This window comes from Macrobrachium nipponense, chromosome 14, assembly GCF_015104395.2.
Source record: "Macrobrachium nipponense isolate FS-2020 chromosome 14, ASM1510439v2, whole genome shotgun sequence".
Classification (NCBI taxonomy): Eukaryota; Metazoa; Arthropoda; class Malacostraca; order Decapoda; family Palaemonidae; genus Macrobrachium; species Macrobrachium nipponense.
In genome coordinates this window covers 64,629,896-64,647,071 of record NC_087207.1, presented here as the reverse complement: position 1 = coordinate 64,647,071, position 17,176 = coordinate 64,629,896, and the positions used below count along the sequence as shown (strand labels likewise).

At 36.0% G+C, this 17,176-nt stretch overlaps 1 protein-coding gene across 1 annotated transcript in view; it reads right to left on the bottom strand.

Annotated features, from left to right (window-relative positions):
• Positions 1-14,680, bottom strand: part of LOC135226570 (vesicular glutamate transporter 1-like) — a gene marked incomplete in the record, with an annotated part of 460,825 nt that extends 446,145 nt beyond the window's left edge. The window contains 1 exon segment of the mRNA XM_064266253.1: positions 14,564-14,680.
• Between the last annotated feature and the right edge of the window lie 2,496 nt (positions 14,681-17,176).

Here is a 17,176-nt window from a genome sequence, read left to right as displayed (position 1 = left end):
GCAAGAAATCTCAAAGTAGTGAGGCGCTAATGACTTTAGGCATTTTGTCTGATAAGGAAGGGTTGTTACTAATGAGTTGGGAAGGGCAAGAAACTGATAGCCAGCAAAGCGCTAGTGAAAATAATACAGAGGGTAGTGCAAGTGAAGAGGAAGGTGCCAAAGCCGTACGTGAAAAAACCAAGTCACGCAGGGTTAAACCAAAAAAGTCCAAACTTTTTTATGAAGGGATGAGTGTTGAGCGATGCAGATTCATTTGCAAATAGTTAGATTAGAGAATGAGAAAGCTGTTGAACTAAAGAAGTTAGAAAATGAGAGAGCTGAAAAGGTTAGGAGAGTTGAGGTTGAGCAAAAGAAGATAGAAGCTGAGAAAGAGGTTGAGCAAAAGAGGAAAGAGCTAGAGATGAAGAAACTTGAAGTAGAAGAAAAGTCCAGAGAAATACCAAAATCTTTTAGAATAGACAATGCAGTAAAAAGTGTACCAATTTTTGTTGAAAATGAAGTGGATGCATTTTTTTTACAATTTGAGAAAGTGGCAGAACAGCGTGAATGGCCGAGAACGTCATGGAGCACGTTGGTTCAAACCTCCTTTCGAGGAAAGGCTAGGGAAGTATTTGCTGCCTATCTTTAGATGATTCTAAGGATTATGAGAGAGTTAAATCCGAAGTTTTGAAAGCTTATGAATGGGTGCCAGAGAGGTATAGAGAGAAGTTCAGAAGCTGGATAAAAAGACAGTCGTACTCATATGGAGTATGCACGGGAACAACGCCTGTGGTATGATAGGTGGATGAATGCCCGAGAAGTTAATGGTGATTTCGGTAAACTTCAGGAACTTATCTTGCTTGCAGCAGTTCAAGGATGGTATTAATCCACTTATTAAAAACATATTTGGAATGAACGTGATGTAGATAATGTTGGGATGAAGCCACTAGATTGTCTGATAATTATGCATTGACCCATAAGCTATATAATACTGACGTCACTCCTAAAATTGGAAGGAGCAGAGTTTGGGAAGAGCAGCAAAATTACAAGGCACAAGGTAAGACTACGAGTTCACAGGTATCATCTCGTGGAGTCTATAATAAATCCTTTAATAGAGGTGGTAGAGGGGCAAGTCAATATAATTCTGGTCCTAGTGTTAGTGCTGGAAAGCAGGATACGGTGTAAATGATCAGTTTACACCTAGTTACCAAAATATAGGCGAAAATTTTAGAGATTTTGTATGTTTCAGTTGTGGCAAACCAGGACACATCAGTAGGAGTTGTCCACATCGCACAATAAACCGTCCAATTCAAGTGGTAAATAAAGTTAAAGATAAACCTGTACATTTTAAGGATGATCATAAACCTGAAAATACCATTGCATTGTTGAATCAACCACAAGCATGTGGTGACAGAGGTCCTTGTTTGTTTGCTTCTCCCCTTAGGCCAGGTAAGAGGTATTGTAACGATAGCATCGACAGTAATATATGTGATGTTGATGAGAATATAGGTTACAAAATAGGTAACAATGATGTTCAAAATGTTAGTAATGTTGGTTGTATTGAGGATATTGTAAAAGGAAATGGAGTGAGACTACCTGAAGAGAAGTCCACATCCAAGGTACTGAATTGTATGACCCTTTTATGGGAGATGGTTGGTTACACCTCCCTTTTGTTGAAAAAAGGAAAGTAAGGTGGTTAAGAGATACCGGAGCGGTACAGTCTGTAATGATAAGAAATATGTATGACCAGTGGAAGGATACTGGAGAGTATGTACTTCTGCGTGGGTTTGGACCTGAGTTTTCAGCTCCATTAGTAGAAGTAAGGTTAGAAACTCCGTTAATTTCGGGATATGTTAAAATTGCTTTGGTGAGAGAAATCCCAGTGTCAGGAGTAGAGTTAATTCTTGGAAATGATGTATGTGGAGACAAAGTTTTTGGTAGCAGTAATCCAATTTTGACAGAAAACCCCTTTAATTCTTCATTTATTACAGAAGTTGAATGTACATTTCCAAACTTATTTCCTGCTTGTGCAGTTACTACAAGAAGTAAGAGTGCCGAAGGAAAGGTAAATGATGACGGTTTGGATTTACAAAACTTGTTTAAAGATAGTCCGGAAACACTACAAGTAAGTAAGTCAGTACTCCTTTGCGAATGCTGAAAGTTAATAAGGAAGAATTTGTTAAATCTCAAATTGAAGATGATAATTTGAAGGTAATAAGAGATAATGCCCTTGTTGATATAAATGATATCGAGAAGGAAGGCAAGTGTTACTTTTTAAAGGATGGAATCCTAATGAAGGAAGTTCACGAGTAGAAATGTTAATGATGTTGTAGAACAAGTGGTTATTCCAAGTAGTTATAGGAATTTTGTTCTAGGTATTGCTCATGACTGTAGTTATTCTGGTCATTTAGGTATAAACAAACTTATGAGAAATTATTAAGGTATTTTTTTGGCCTAAGATGCGGAAAGATTGTAGTGAATATTGTAAAAATTGTGATTTATGTCAAAAAGTAGGTAAAGCTCAACATGACCCTAAGGTGATGCCATTGCAACCCATTGAAGTTCCAGGAGAACCCTTTGAGAAACTGGTTTTGGATTGTGTAGGACCTCTGCCTAGGTCTAGCAAAGGTAACGAGTATTTGCTGACAATTATGTGTAGTGCTACCAGATTTCCAGAGGCTATTCCTTTAAGAACAGTGAGTGCTGATAAGATAATTGAAGCGCTTAACAAGTTCTTCTCGCTGGTAGGTTTGCCAAAAGAAGTTCAAACCGACCAAGGAACCAACTTTACGTCTAGAAAGTTTACCTCATTTTTAGCCTGTCAGAATATTAAGCATTGCTTATCGTCTCCTTATCACCCACAGAGCCAAGGAGTGGTCGAACGATTTCATCGAACCTTCAAAACCATGCTTCGCACGTACTGTTGTGAAAATGAAAAGGAATGGGATGTCTACATACCAATGTTGCTATTTGCCGTTCGTGATAGCGTACAGTCATCGTTGGGTTATTCTCCTTTTCAGTTAGTATATGTCCATCAGGTAAGGTCACCCATGGAGGTGATAAAGAATCAGTTGATTTCAGATGAGAAGGATTCTAGCACGTTACAAGAAATGAAGGAAAAAATAAAGAAAATATGGAAAGTAGCACATGAGAATCTTAAAGTAGTACAAGAAGAGATGAAAAGAAATTACGACAAAAAGGCTGCAAAACGTGAACTCGACATAGGAGATAAGGTTCTAGTGTATCTCCCTACAGCTGGTAAGGTTTTTAACCAGAATATATAGGACCTTGCACGGTGAAGGAAAAAGTAAGTGATGTTAATTATCGAATTCAATTTCCTACAGGACGGAGGAAAGTTAAAACTTTCCATATTAACAAATTAAAGAAGTATAACGAATCCAGTGGAGTGTTGTCAATTGCAAAAGAGGATGATGAAAAAGACGTTGAAGAAGAAATTGAACTTAGATTAAAAAATACAGATTATTTGAGTGATGATGAAAAATTTAGGAAGTTTATGTATTCATTTATCTGATGAACAGCAGCATGATTTTAAAGTGCTAATTCAAAACTTTTCAGATCTATTTTCAGACCATCCTAAAAGGATAAAAGGAGTACAACATAAAAATCAGGTTGAGAGAAGAGACTCCAATAAGTCAGCGTCCATACAGAATGTCGCCGAGGCAACAACAACAGTTAAAGACCGAAGTTGCTTATTTACTGAAACACGGACTAGCAGAGGAAAGCCATAGTGAATGGGCTAGCCCATGTATTCTAGTCGACAAACCTGACGGAAGTGCAAGAATGTGTACAGACTATCGAAAGGTAAATAATGTAACTATAAAAGATTCATATCCTATGCCCAGAGTAGAAGATATAATTGATAATGTAGCAAAGTTTCCTTTTTTAAGTAAAATTGATTTATTGAAAGGATTACTATCAAATTGAGTTAGACAAAAACAGCAGGGATATTGCTGCATTTGTTACACCCCATGGACTTTATAATTATAAGGTAATGCCATTTGGTTTATGTAATGCACCTCTGACATTCCAACGTCAGATGAATTATATCTTGAAGGATTTCGAAGGTGTATTTGTTTATTTAGATGACATTATTATTGTTGGAGAAACCTGGGAAGATCACATTAAAAAAGTATATGATGTTTTTAAGAGGTTATTAGAATTTAATGTTACGATAAACCTTGCCAAATGTGAATTTGGAAAAACTACTGTTCAATATTTAGGACATGAAATAGGAAGTGGCCAAGTGAAACCTGTGATTGTCATATTGAGGTCATAAAGAATTTGACCCTCCCTACATCTAAACGTGGAGTGATGAAATTTTTGGGAACAGTGGGTGGTATTACAGGAAATTTTGTAAGAAACTTTTCAGATGTAGCCTACCCATTAACAGAGTTGCTGAAAAAGGATGTGAAGTTTGTGTGGTCAAAGGAATGTGACGATGCCTTCAATAAACTTAAGCTCATGTTAATGTCTATGCCAGTACTGAAATCCCCAGACTTTAATCTACCATTCAAGTTACAGGTAGACTCCAGTGAAGTAGGAGCTGGCAGTGTATTATTACAGGAACATAATGGTGTTTTACACCCTGTATCTTACTTTTCAAAGAAGTATAATAGCCACCAGTTAAATTACAGTATTGTTGAAAAAGAAGCTTTAAGTTTAATTTTGAGTTTTAGTTTAATGCACTTTGAGATATACTTGCTTAACAGTAACTTTGAAATAGACGTATATACTGATAATAACCCTTTAACCTTTATTAATAAATGTAAGCACAACAATAAGAGAATTTTAAGATGGTCTTTATTTTTGCAACCATTCAAACTAAATATTCACCATATAGCAGGCAAAGAAAATGTCATTGCAGATTCTCTCTCTAGATCTGTTGATTATTTAAAGGAAAGTGCTTGTTACCAACGACGTGGCAGTCTCCGACAGTTGCTAAATGGAAGTAGCTAATGTTTAAGACTGTAAGAGTGAAAATTCAGAATGGACTGAGGAGAGAGCCGCTGAGTTAAAAGGGGGGGAATGTAAAGGAATATTGATTTATTGAATGTAAAATTGCAGAAAAGGTTGAAAATTGATATTTGCATAGAAAAAAAGTGTGTACACTAGACAACAGATGGCAGTAGCGCTTGGCGTAGGCGGTAGTCGCCAAGGATAATGTACCGAAACAATGATATTTGGTCCATGGATGTCTAGCGTGAGTCTGGTATATAAAGGCCCAAAACGACGATTTTTGTTGGAGCTGAAACAAACAAGTGATTATAATAGTGTATCAAGTTTTGAGGAATATATGGTAATGTATTGTTTATCCATTTGGACGTTTTCTTGTGTGATGTAACGTTGGTTGCCACTAACTTTTTGATGTTACAGTGAATTATATGTTGTGTTGATGTAAAGCTTTGTGACTTGGGTATTATACTGTAAAATGCAGTGATTAGTGATTAGTAGTCTTGATGAAGTGCTGTGTAGCGAGTCTTTGCTTTTGTGTAAAGCGTCCGTAATTTGTTTAATGTTCTGTTTGTGACTTTAATTTCCTTACTAGTTGTTATTAAAGTACATTTTAAGTTATAGTGAGTTGTCACTGTTTCCTGATATATTCTCCTCGTAAATCCTTACCATAGAAAGTTTTTTTTTATGTTACAATATATATACTATATATATATATATATATATATATATATATATATATATATATATATATATATATATTTTATAAAATATTAGTTGACCATTTTCCTTAAGAGATGATAGCGAATGACAAGTAATCGTACGACCACTTTCATATTAACATTTTTCTAATAAACAAATGAAATGATCATACAATATCTCCAACAACCCTGACACTTGCAGCTCACCCTTTCTTAGTGTTTCTTCCTTCGTGCAGCCTTTGCAATAACTTATACCTCATCATCTCCACGTGACCAGTCCACCTGAAAACACTTTCACTCATCTTTTCACTTATGCAAACCTTTGTAACCACGGCATTGCATCTTTGTTCCATATATACTTAGCAAGCATTTAATCTCAATAGCTTTCCGGTTCATTTATCTACTAGTGTCCAGTATCCCAATTGCCTTCCATTAAAATTTGGCTCAACGATCGCGGCACTTCCTACAACCTTATTACTTTCCTGCTGTCCTTTTCCTTGCTGCCTTTTTCTAGGCTATTTATCCAGCGAAGCTCCTCTTTTCCAATCGAACATCAAACAACAACTTCCTTTACTCTACAATCCGTACTGATGTTTATAGCCCTTGTCAATGCTGTTAAGAAAGACTATAATTTGCCAACGGCGGCTAATGTTCTCTCCAACTTGGCCCTTCTCTCCTCATACCAAATTGAACCTGCAACTTCCTGACTTGATACATCACTCCTTCCTGCATTTCCCAACTAGAAGATCCTCTTCTGAGAAAAAAAGACAAAATACCTAGAAATTGTCGATTCAAATCTTTTGCAAGATTTCTCTTTGTCCTAATAGGTCATCTATAACATTTCGCTTTACTCTTAAATTTATCTCGTAAATGGGCACCTACCCTTGCTTAAATCAATCCAATGTTCTTTATCCGTCAGTCATTCTGTTACTCCTTTCTTCCTCTATCAAAATCCTACCATATCATATTCAAAAGTATACTTGACAGTGTTATACGCCTTTAATCACGCCGGTCACATTTATGCATTCAACCCAACTTTCCCCAAGGAAAACTTATTCTTCTTGAGTGTATCTATGGAACCTCTCACTCATTTCAGTATGCCTAATACATCTCTATCAGCTACTCAACAACGCCTTCACCACAATGCCACGGTATGCCACTTGCAATTTCTTTTACACTCGCTTCTTTATATTTTTTTTCCTCCCTGTTTAAGGCTATAGCTTACTATCACAAAGTTCTTGAGATGTCATTGAACAGAAACCGATCCATGCAGTAATTTCTTTCGCAAGTATTTTCTAGTCGACATTAAACCTATCTACTCACGCATTATTCAGACCTGAACTCTTATCGTCAGTATTCAGCAACTCTACAAAATTATTAATTTAACTCCACTGTATTGCATTCCCTTCATTCAGCATCTTTCACATTATGTTTTGTTTATTCCAGAATCCATTTGTCGAGAAACTTTGCCTTATGTTTCAATTCTTTTCCATAGGACACCTGCTTTACTACTTTTATGCTTCGAAACCTTATTTTCTGTCCTGCGGCTGCGATCCAAAGAATATTCTCGGGGTGCTCAGGAAGGCTCTCCTTCTATTATTGATTGATTTTGGCTCAAAAATATTTCAAGGTAATTCACATAATATTCCCTCTTTTATATAAACCTTTATCACTTATACAACAACATAATGCCTCAGTTTCAAAGGACTTAGATATTTCATGAGCTACTCCTGATTAATATTCTGGCTATGGAAGATCTGTAACGTAAGTGAATGCTTTCCAGATCACATGAAAAATGATCCCTGTCAACAAGATCCTCTGACAAGAAAATATAATTCTTCATTACTCTCGTGAATTTACGTTAGTTGAAGACTTCATCCTATCTAGCTGTCTATCTGTCAATATAAACGGCATAGCCGCAATGAAGGCAGCAAATTTTGTGCCGAATTCAAAACAGAGATTACGAACTTATGAAAACAGTTACCCTTCTTTTAATAAGGCAGTTGTAACGACCCCTGTACAACAGAAAGCTGGTTCATTGGATGGTCAAACTAGGTCATTTTGAAAAACGGCAATGTTTTATAGCTGCACTTATTGAGAATTTCTTACAAAATTTAATAAAATGTTGTTAGCAATCATAATTCAAAATTAGTTTTCAGTATATTCAAAGGTTCTATTATGGCCATGAATAGTTATATTCAGAATAATGAAAATATCAGTGATCATTGATTATCTCATTTAGACCACTGGCTCTTTCTCCCACACATTTTGGGTTTCATTACTTTACAAAGGTTAGTTTATTTTTTCAACTCTGTTCTAGACCTTAGTCATGTGCACCTCATAGAACTTGCGATATAAGCCAATCAAGATTTCACATAATTTGAGTTTTGTATCCCAACTCCTGTATAATCTTCATTGCAGTATTCATTGATACACGAACGAAGTCTGGAGCAAGTTATGTTTGTAACAGTGTGTGTCTGTTGTACCATATGGTTACAACAAAGGATGACCGCATTTTGATGCTACTAGTAGGTATTTGGTGGGTACTGATGGTCAAAATTTAAAAAACGATGTTCGGGTTGGGAGGCTTGTCAGATGCATACATGCTACTCCTCTTGACTGCTCAAACAAGTTCACTCCCGATGTTAGCCACACACACACACATATGTGTGTGTATTATATATATATATTATATATATATATATATATATATTATATATATATATATATATATATATATATATATATATATATATATAGAGAGAGAGAGAGACGAGACGAACGATAGAGAGAGGAGAGGAGAGAGAGAGAGAGAGAGAGATGAAGCAAAGCTAACTAATTATTTTGCTTGACTTCCTCTTGTTATCTTACTGGTGTGATTATATAGTCCCGTTATTTTGAAGAAATCATATTCAGCCGATAATAGTCTCCTGTTGGCTACTAAGTTATATGTATATTTTAAGCACTTTCTATGTGAAACGGTATGAAATGAACGAGACCTTTCAAAGGCTTTCAGTTTCTCTTTGATGATTAAAAATTGCAGAAAGACGCAAAGGGGCGTGGGGTTGGGAATTAGTCTTACGGGTAAACTGGCCTCTCCACAAAATTCTTGGCCACTAGATATAAGAAATGTTGGCCCCTTCTATCTAATTTCTCTGGCATCGACTGAGGCAAAATGAAACCAAAGTTAAAACGAAAGTCAGATTTTGCATGTATGTGCTCAAAATTTATTTTCATGTCAGTCCAGTAACTTAATAGTAATATTTCTAAGTATGAGGCAACAAGAGCAAAGAAGGTTTTCACAAATGTACCACTTCAGCAACAAGTATATTTATGATTGTCAGAAAGTTATACTAGTCAAATGCATGCTGCTATGACTTTAATGAACACATTCGTAAACATTTATGCCTCATCATTCGGGGAAGTATTCAAAAGTATCACGAAACAACCTAGACATTTATACTCATTAACTTGTGATCCCTTATTCAACAAGGTATTACTTGCAGTTTATCGTGCCACCTTGCTATTAAAGAAGGTGTACATACATATTGTACCAAGTTAGTAACGAATTTAGTCAAGAATCGAATGCCACGTTCATAATGCAGGTATTGACATTATATCCCTAAACTCCACCGGGAAATTATGACGGTAAATCTCTCCGTGAGACCTCCTGTGTCATATCAAGATCAACGTGGAGCCCTTAGTTGAAGTCGCCAGCCGACAGGCTGGCGAATAATTACTTTGATCAATTTCTTTTCGTATAGACTAGAGAGAGAAAAAATGTCCGCAATCTCTACATAGCCACTCCATTGTCAATATTATGATTAGTCATGATTGAAGATTTCTCATGTTTTCATCCTATCGTAATATATATATATATATATATATATATATATATATATATATATATATATATATATATATATATGTACATATATATATATATATGTACATCACTTACATAGCATAAGTGATTTGACATAAAAGTTCAATCATTCGATTACCATTATTTTTCCACTCATGACCGTTCTATCCATGAATAGTTGAATATAATAGTAATAAGTCACACCAACAGAGTACAATATGGCATTTTAATGTCGCTAAATGTTAGAGCGTAATTTACGTCCTCTCGTTGGGAATAGTTTTCTTCTATTTTCCTTTTATTCCTTATGAATAAATAAAACCGAAAGCAAATCACTTCTTATGTTCAAGCTTCGATCTCTCACAGTTCGTAGTTAGAGGGGATTCTGGAAAAAAGCAAGACAAAAGTACTTCGAAATATTTCCTAAAGGTTTTGACGTCAGTGTAAAAGCCTCAGAACTCGACAAATCCCTCAGAATAGAATGTCACAATGTGCAAATGAACTATGATATAAAATCCTTGTAATTAATTTCCTGCCATAATAATGCGACCGTCTTGGTAAGCCTCCTTGCTCGTCAATTCCCTTTCATAATGTTCCCTTCAACAAAATTCCTTCCTTGATTATTCTTTTTTATGAAGCAACTTTGCTTGTGGCTCCTCTCGTGAGTTATCCGTCTTCGAAGTTAATTAACATGAAGACTTATGGTGAGTATTCTTTGAATGATTTTCTTGTCTTTGCTCGTATTTTGGATGAGTACTTACGGCACAAAAGTTCCATCGTCAAGGAGCTTCGTTTTTAAGAACCTCAGTTTTTTATTTTGTTTCTAATAGCAAACTTCATGAGGATCCCTAACAAGTACTTCCTCATTGCGTTCTCTTTTATCAAGCTGTTTTGTAGACATTATTTTCACGAACCTCATTTGCGTCGAGTCGTTTTCTTCAACTGTGGGCAATTTTTCCATTATGAAACCTTTTCCATCCTCTCCCATCATCCCCCTGCCGCCGCACCCGCCTCCTTTTCCAGAAGCTCCTTTTCGTGAAACTTCATTTAATGATGCTCCTCTCCGTGAATAACGTTTTGGGGAAAGCTCTTTTCTCAATTTCACATGATTGAGCTCCTATTCACAAGCTCCTTCATAAAGCTCCTTTTCAGGGACAACCTTTTCGGCAAGTTCCAGTTCACGTAAGTCCTTCCAGTTAGATACTATCACTCGAAGAGTCTTTCTTCGATATTCTTTTTGCGTCGTTCCATCTCCCGTTATGTGCTGGGATTGATTTCCTCCAAACCTAATGGACGGTCATCAACCGTGTCTCATTCTGTGCGTGTGTAATACCAGATATAACACAGATATAACCACATGCTCCAATGGATTTCATCTCACCCATTCCATTTCGATACACAATAACAACAATGATCTCATCATTCATTCAATTGACCATTCTTAGTCTTCAATGATCACAGTTACATCAAGGACTCGATGGGTATAGTAGTTATTTTTACATAACTAGAACCAATGAGAACTGCTAGATCTACTTAATGTTATATATTCATAACTTGGTCTTATAGCAGTGTCGTCAGATATCAGTTGAGGTTTCTAGAAGTAACACATTTTAGGCTTTAATATGTGAAGAAAAGATTGAAGCAAATATATTGCGGCGTCATCTTTCTCCTTATTTAAGGGGTAGAAAGGTATCATAGAAATAGAATTACTTTTCCTTGAAGGACAAACAAATTCTACTCATGGATGTCCGTAAGAGTAAGACTTTTTTTTCTTCTTTTTGCGAAAGAATAATTTGGGAATGATTCTTGTTCTTTATTGAAAAAACTGCAAGCAGCAAATGGAAACACACAAAAATCTTTTTTCAGGATTAAAAAGATATATATAGATATATATATATATATATATATATATATATATATATATATATATATATAAATATATATATATATGTTTGTGTGTGTGTGTGGGTGTATAAATATATATATATATATATATATATATATATATATATATATATATATATATATATATATATATATATATATATATATATATATATATTATATATATATATATATATATATATATATATATATATATATATGCTCTCCACTTTAAAAGGAGCCAGACAAAAGAAGGGCATCACAATACACTTTATTTGTATTTCTAAAGTTTTCATATGAAAAACTGAACAAAACATATCTGCTTGTTGTTTGCAAGCGTAAGGTTTTATACACTGAAAAATCATATAATTAACAAGTAAGTGTATTTTTGCTTATTTTTGGTTGAATCTTTACTTTAGATAACTGTAATGAATAGGTGCATGTGATGATAAAAATCTAAAAAAAACGTTTTCATTTGGTTCTTGCTGGCTATTTTTTTATTTTTTTATTTAAAAAAGAAATATATCTCATGACTCAATTAAAAGTTTTTATTGTAAAACAAAGGGAAAAGATAATCGTTTACCATCGTGTCTGGTTAAATGGATGACATTTCTTCATTCTTCTGCTTCAAACTTCCATTAGTCATTTTTTCTACATAGCCCTTTCTTATTCTTCTTATTAGGCCTTTTTCGTTTTGAAAGTCTTCTGCAACTTCGATCAGGTCTTAACAATGAAGATTTGTTTAGTGATGGACAAAAAATTAATTCTATATGAACTTTTGACTGTATAGTGGAGTAAGGATTAAGATTTTATGTAGAAGGGCACAAATTCATTTTATATTTTGTCTTAATTAGTTCTTCATAATACGTCAAATGACTGAAAAAAATCAATTACCGTGTGATCGATCATCTCGATATATTCTTTGATTGAAAGTAACGAAGAAAATCAGCAGACTGTCTGAAGGAGCAAAAACGTCATAACATCAGAAACAGGAAACTAAATTTATTCATTTCTTTTTCATAATAGTTGATGTAACTCACTTATGCACTGCTCACATCCTTGTTTTTTTCATATTCGTCATTTTTTCATACGTCGTTTGACGAACTGCCTGATCATGGACAGGTGGTAAATCATGATAGTTGATATTTTTCTTTTCTTGTATTTCCATTTTCGTTCCTGTACATTTTCATATCTGCCATTTCGGTTTACTATTCATTTTTGTCATAAGGCAGATCAATGACTGATGAAAATAAAAGACATTTTTTCCTCCTGTACGTTTGAAGTTACTTTTTTCATTTGCCATTTCTTAAGAATTGTCATTGCTATTTTTCTCTCCTGTGTATATGGTCTTTTTTTTACTTTTGTCTTTTTATCCATAATGTTCTATACGTCTATTATATTTTTCTTTTTTTTTCTAGGGACCTTGTCTCTTTTCTGTATATTTCCTTTTTTATTATTAATTCCTTCATGTAGCATTATTTGCTTTTTCTTAGATGATTCGTTTCCTCTTGCTTTGACATCTACAGTTTTCCCCTCTTTTTTGTTTGATGCCTTAACTTCTTTGACCTTGCAGTAACCTAACCTCTATTCTGTCTCCCTTTATTGCCTGACCTAACTTGACCCGTTGGAGCTGCATTGCACCTTCCCCACATCCCCTCCTGTATCACACAGCCTCGACCCTGGGTAGCTACCTACCTTTCCCATGCCCCAAACTCCAAAACTGTAAATAAATAAATAATAAAAGAAAACTCAGAGTCCCAAAATGGCTACCTCCCTTAACCCCGCGTCAATGATCCTTCGTCCCGCAATCTCTGCATCTCTCTCTCTCTCTCTCTCTCTCTCTCTCTCTCTCTCTCTCTCTCTCTCTCTCTCTCTCTCTCTCTCTACCTTTCCTCAACCCGCTGTTAACCACCCACCTCCTCTTCCTCCTCCTCCTGCTCTTCCCCAACGCACCCCCCACAAAAAATCCAGCCAACTCGGTTCTCTCCTCCTGCTTTGCTCGCGACCCCCCTCCTAAATCCCGCCACCCCCTCCCCTTCTCGTGCCCCGTTTCTCTTGCCTCCATCAATAAATCCCTTGTCTTCATTTTTCCCCACTCATTTCCCTTATCAAAACTAACCTTCATTTTTCCATTTCAGATGAAAATAATAAGTGATGTAAAATTAATCACTCGAGATTTCTTTCTATAATCACACAATATATACTCTGCTATCAAGTCTCTGGATAGTCTGATGAGAAGCAATAAATGAGAAGACTAAAATCAGTTTTAGGATTTCTATTGACCTCTTTCAGATCTGTCACAACTTCCCTTTTTCATCGTAACTGATTGTGACGTCACTTGCCTATGATTTCTCCGTCCATCCTCTGGATTTATCTATGACGTCATTCCAGACATTAAACCGTCCCCCCCCCCCACCATCCCCCATCTTTGCACTGGTTATTACACTTAAAATTGATTTTTCATCAGGGAGAGTTCGCTTTGGAAAGCGCACACTATCAAATGACATTAGAACTAATCCATGATCCCTCTCGCAGTTATATGTAAGAGGAAATTAATTCGGCCCACCATCGTTTACCTTCCCATACTTTTGAGAGCTGTATCGGAAAGCCTTGAAGGCGATGCAGGTAAGTCATAGCCGAAGGGGTCCCCCTCCCCACGCCCCCTTGCTAGATCCACCAGCAGTGGTTTTGTCAGTCTCGTCCCCAGGATAATTCGATTACTATGAGGGCTTAATATGCGCGGGGTGCGTGAATAGACTGTGTAGTGAGATCCTCCCTCCTCCCAGCCCCTACCCTTTTCCCAACATCAACGCGTCATCTCCTTTATTAATCTCCTTCGGTAATCGCTTATTCCCGATGGAATGAGGACACACTCAATCCTGCGTCACGGAACTTGAATATTAATTCGTAAAAAAGATGCTAATGATAATGATCGCACAGCTATGAAGCTTTTTACCACCCTCCCTCCCTTCCTCCCTCCCCCTCCACCTTATTCACTCATTCACTTATGCACTCTGGGTTGCCTCTGAAGAACAGTCCACTCGAAGAATAAATCCTTTTTGGGGTGAAAAGCGGTCGATGAGGAAAATATCCCTCAAGTAGCCCCAGCCTCTTAGACCCTTTGTCTTTTCCAATTTCAGAGGAGGAAGCAACAGAGTAGACTTACTTGGTGTATGGATCCAGGTTTGGGAAGTGTGGTGTCGGACTGGCGACGGAAACTCGTCGTGGCGCCAAGCGAGAAAGTCGTCGGCGCGGACGATCCAGACGCGAGTCTGGCACCTTTGGATGGTCTGCGCAGAGGGACATATTAGTAAATTCATGTCGATATGCTAACCCGGACGCCATGCCATTGGTGCAGAGTTTCAGGCACTCTCTCCCGTGATTGGCCGGGACCGACGCTTCCATCCCTCCGTGAACCAATGGAGGACGGGCACTAAAGATTACGTCAGCACGAGGGGGCGGAGCAACTAGCTGGTGGGTGCAGAGGAAACAGTCCTACTTTAAAGAAATACTCGGAAAATTTTGATTCAGCGAGTGGGTTATAGGCCTGGTCTCAAAGTAGAAAGCCGGTTGAGATAGACCATGTTTCTCTGTAGGATGAGTCTACACAAGAAAATAAAAAGGATAGAGAATAATTCTATCACCTGAGTACATGTTTCAGCTGGGGGTTCAAGATACTGGTGGCCGGGGGGTGCCTGGAAAGGTGCCTCGGAGTCACGTCCCGTGAGAAGTAGAGGAGGAAAGAGACATGAAGCATGTATGCTCTCTAAAGAAGATAATGCTCTCACCATCTTGGAAAGCTGTGGTAGAAAAATCAATAAGATATGAACAGTGGAGAACTTAAAGCCTAGGTAGCAAAGGATAAGAGGAATGGGCTAGGAAAGGGAGATAGGAATTGGAGGGAGAGTAAGGAAAGGGGACTGGGGGGTCACTGAGGAACGAGGCACAGAGAGAAAGGGGGCCCCCAAAAAGAGGTAGAAGGGAGTTTGGGTTGCACAACCGAGAGTTCCATCCCAAGCTGGCAACAATGGTGGGCGGAGAGGGTGCCAGAGTAGCTTCGAAATTCTTCCTCATCTAAAACCGCCAACAAACAGCTCCAGAAAACTAACATCTATTTCTGGGCTTTATTGGGTCCCATCACCAGCCATACCATAAAGACCTCACCCGCAAAACAGAAAAAAGGAAAAACACCACTTAGGAGGACAAGAGAATCATGGCTTGAAATATAATGATGAGATGATAAGAAAACTGCCACTTCATCGAGATATGACCTTCTCTGGGTATGTCATAGTGAAACGCAACGTGCACCAAATTCTCCTCTTAATATACTTTTAAATTCTGATGACGACTCCTAAGGTATGAACACGAAAATAAAGCAAATTATTCAATCCAGCAGTATAAAACCATTAAACAAGCATTTGCATTCGGTTGCTCTCCATTACATTAGTTGATACCAAAAATGTCACACTAAAAAAATGTTACAACTCTCATATGTATGCGCACGCACATGCACATCTACGTCGCTTGGATCGATCAATCAAGCTGACTGACCATTGCTACCGATACATTGCAAATCCTCAGATTACTAGTAGAGCGAACCATTGCTGTAAAACTTTCATTGCAAGCATTTATAATCTATAGATAGATATACACAGATAATCAAACATACACAAACATACACACACAAGTTTTATATTTATATATATATATATATATATATATATATATATATATATATATATATATTTATATATATGTGTGTGTGTGTGCTGTGTGTGTACGCCATTTCCTCTAGTAATTTTTGCTCCACAGTAAAAATAACTGCAGAAATAGTCAATGTTGCATCGGATATTAAACTGAACTGCTGATAAACCTAATAAGAAGAAACTTCCACTACTATACAGTAAGAGCCTCATATACATAAATAGAAGATTTATCACCAGTGGTGGAAGGTTTTTTGGCTACTAACGGTCTGTATGTCTTTTTTACTGCGCCAGTGGTATATATATTTTGTGAATTTCTACAACTATATATCAGTCCTTCGTTAATGCTTAGAAATAAAGCCTAAACCGGTCAGGACCTACACCCACATTTTACTTTCACTCAGTGAAGAGATATATACTATAATATAATATATATATATATATAATATATATATATATATATATATATATTTAGATATATATATATAAAATCATATATATATATATATATATATATGTGTGTGTGTGTGTGTGTGTGTGTGTGAGTGTGTGTATGTCATTTATATATATATATATATTATATATATATATATATATATATATATATGTGTGTGTGTGTGTCATTTATATAATATATATATATATATATATATATATATATATATATATATATATATAATATATATATATATATTATATATATATATATATTATTATATAAAGATATATAATATGATATAATATATATAGATATATATATATTATATATATAATAATATATATATATATATATATATATATATATACATATAATATATATATATAATATATATATATATATATATATATATATATACGCATTTCCTATTTTCCCTAAAGAGAAAAAGAGTGTATTCCAAGAATAGTCATGACAACGATCATTGCTGCATTCATACTTTTAAGTACTAAGTAGTGAGTGAAATGCCATTGCAGAAACCTCTTCTACTGCATAGGTCGTTCCATAAACAGACCAAGAAGACCAAATTTTCATCAGCACATCGAAGCCTCCTGCGCCTTCTGTGTCAATCACTTCTATC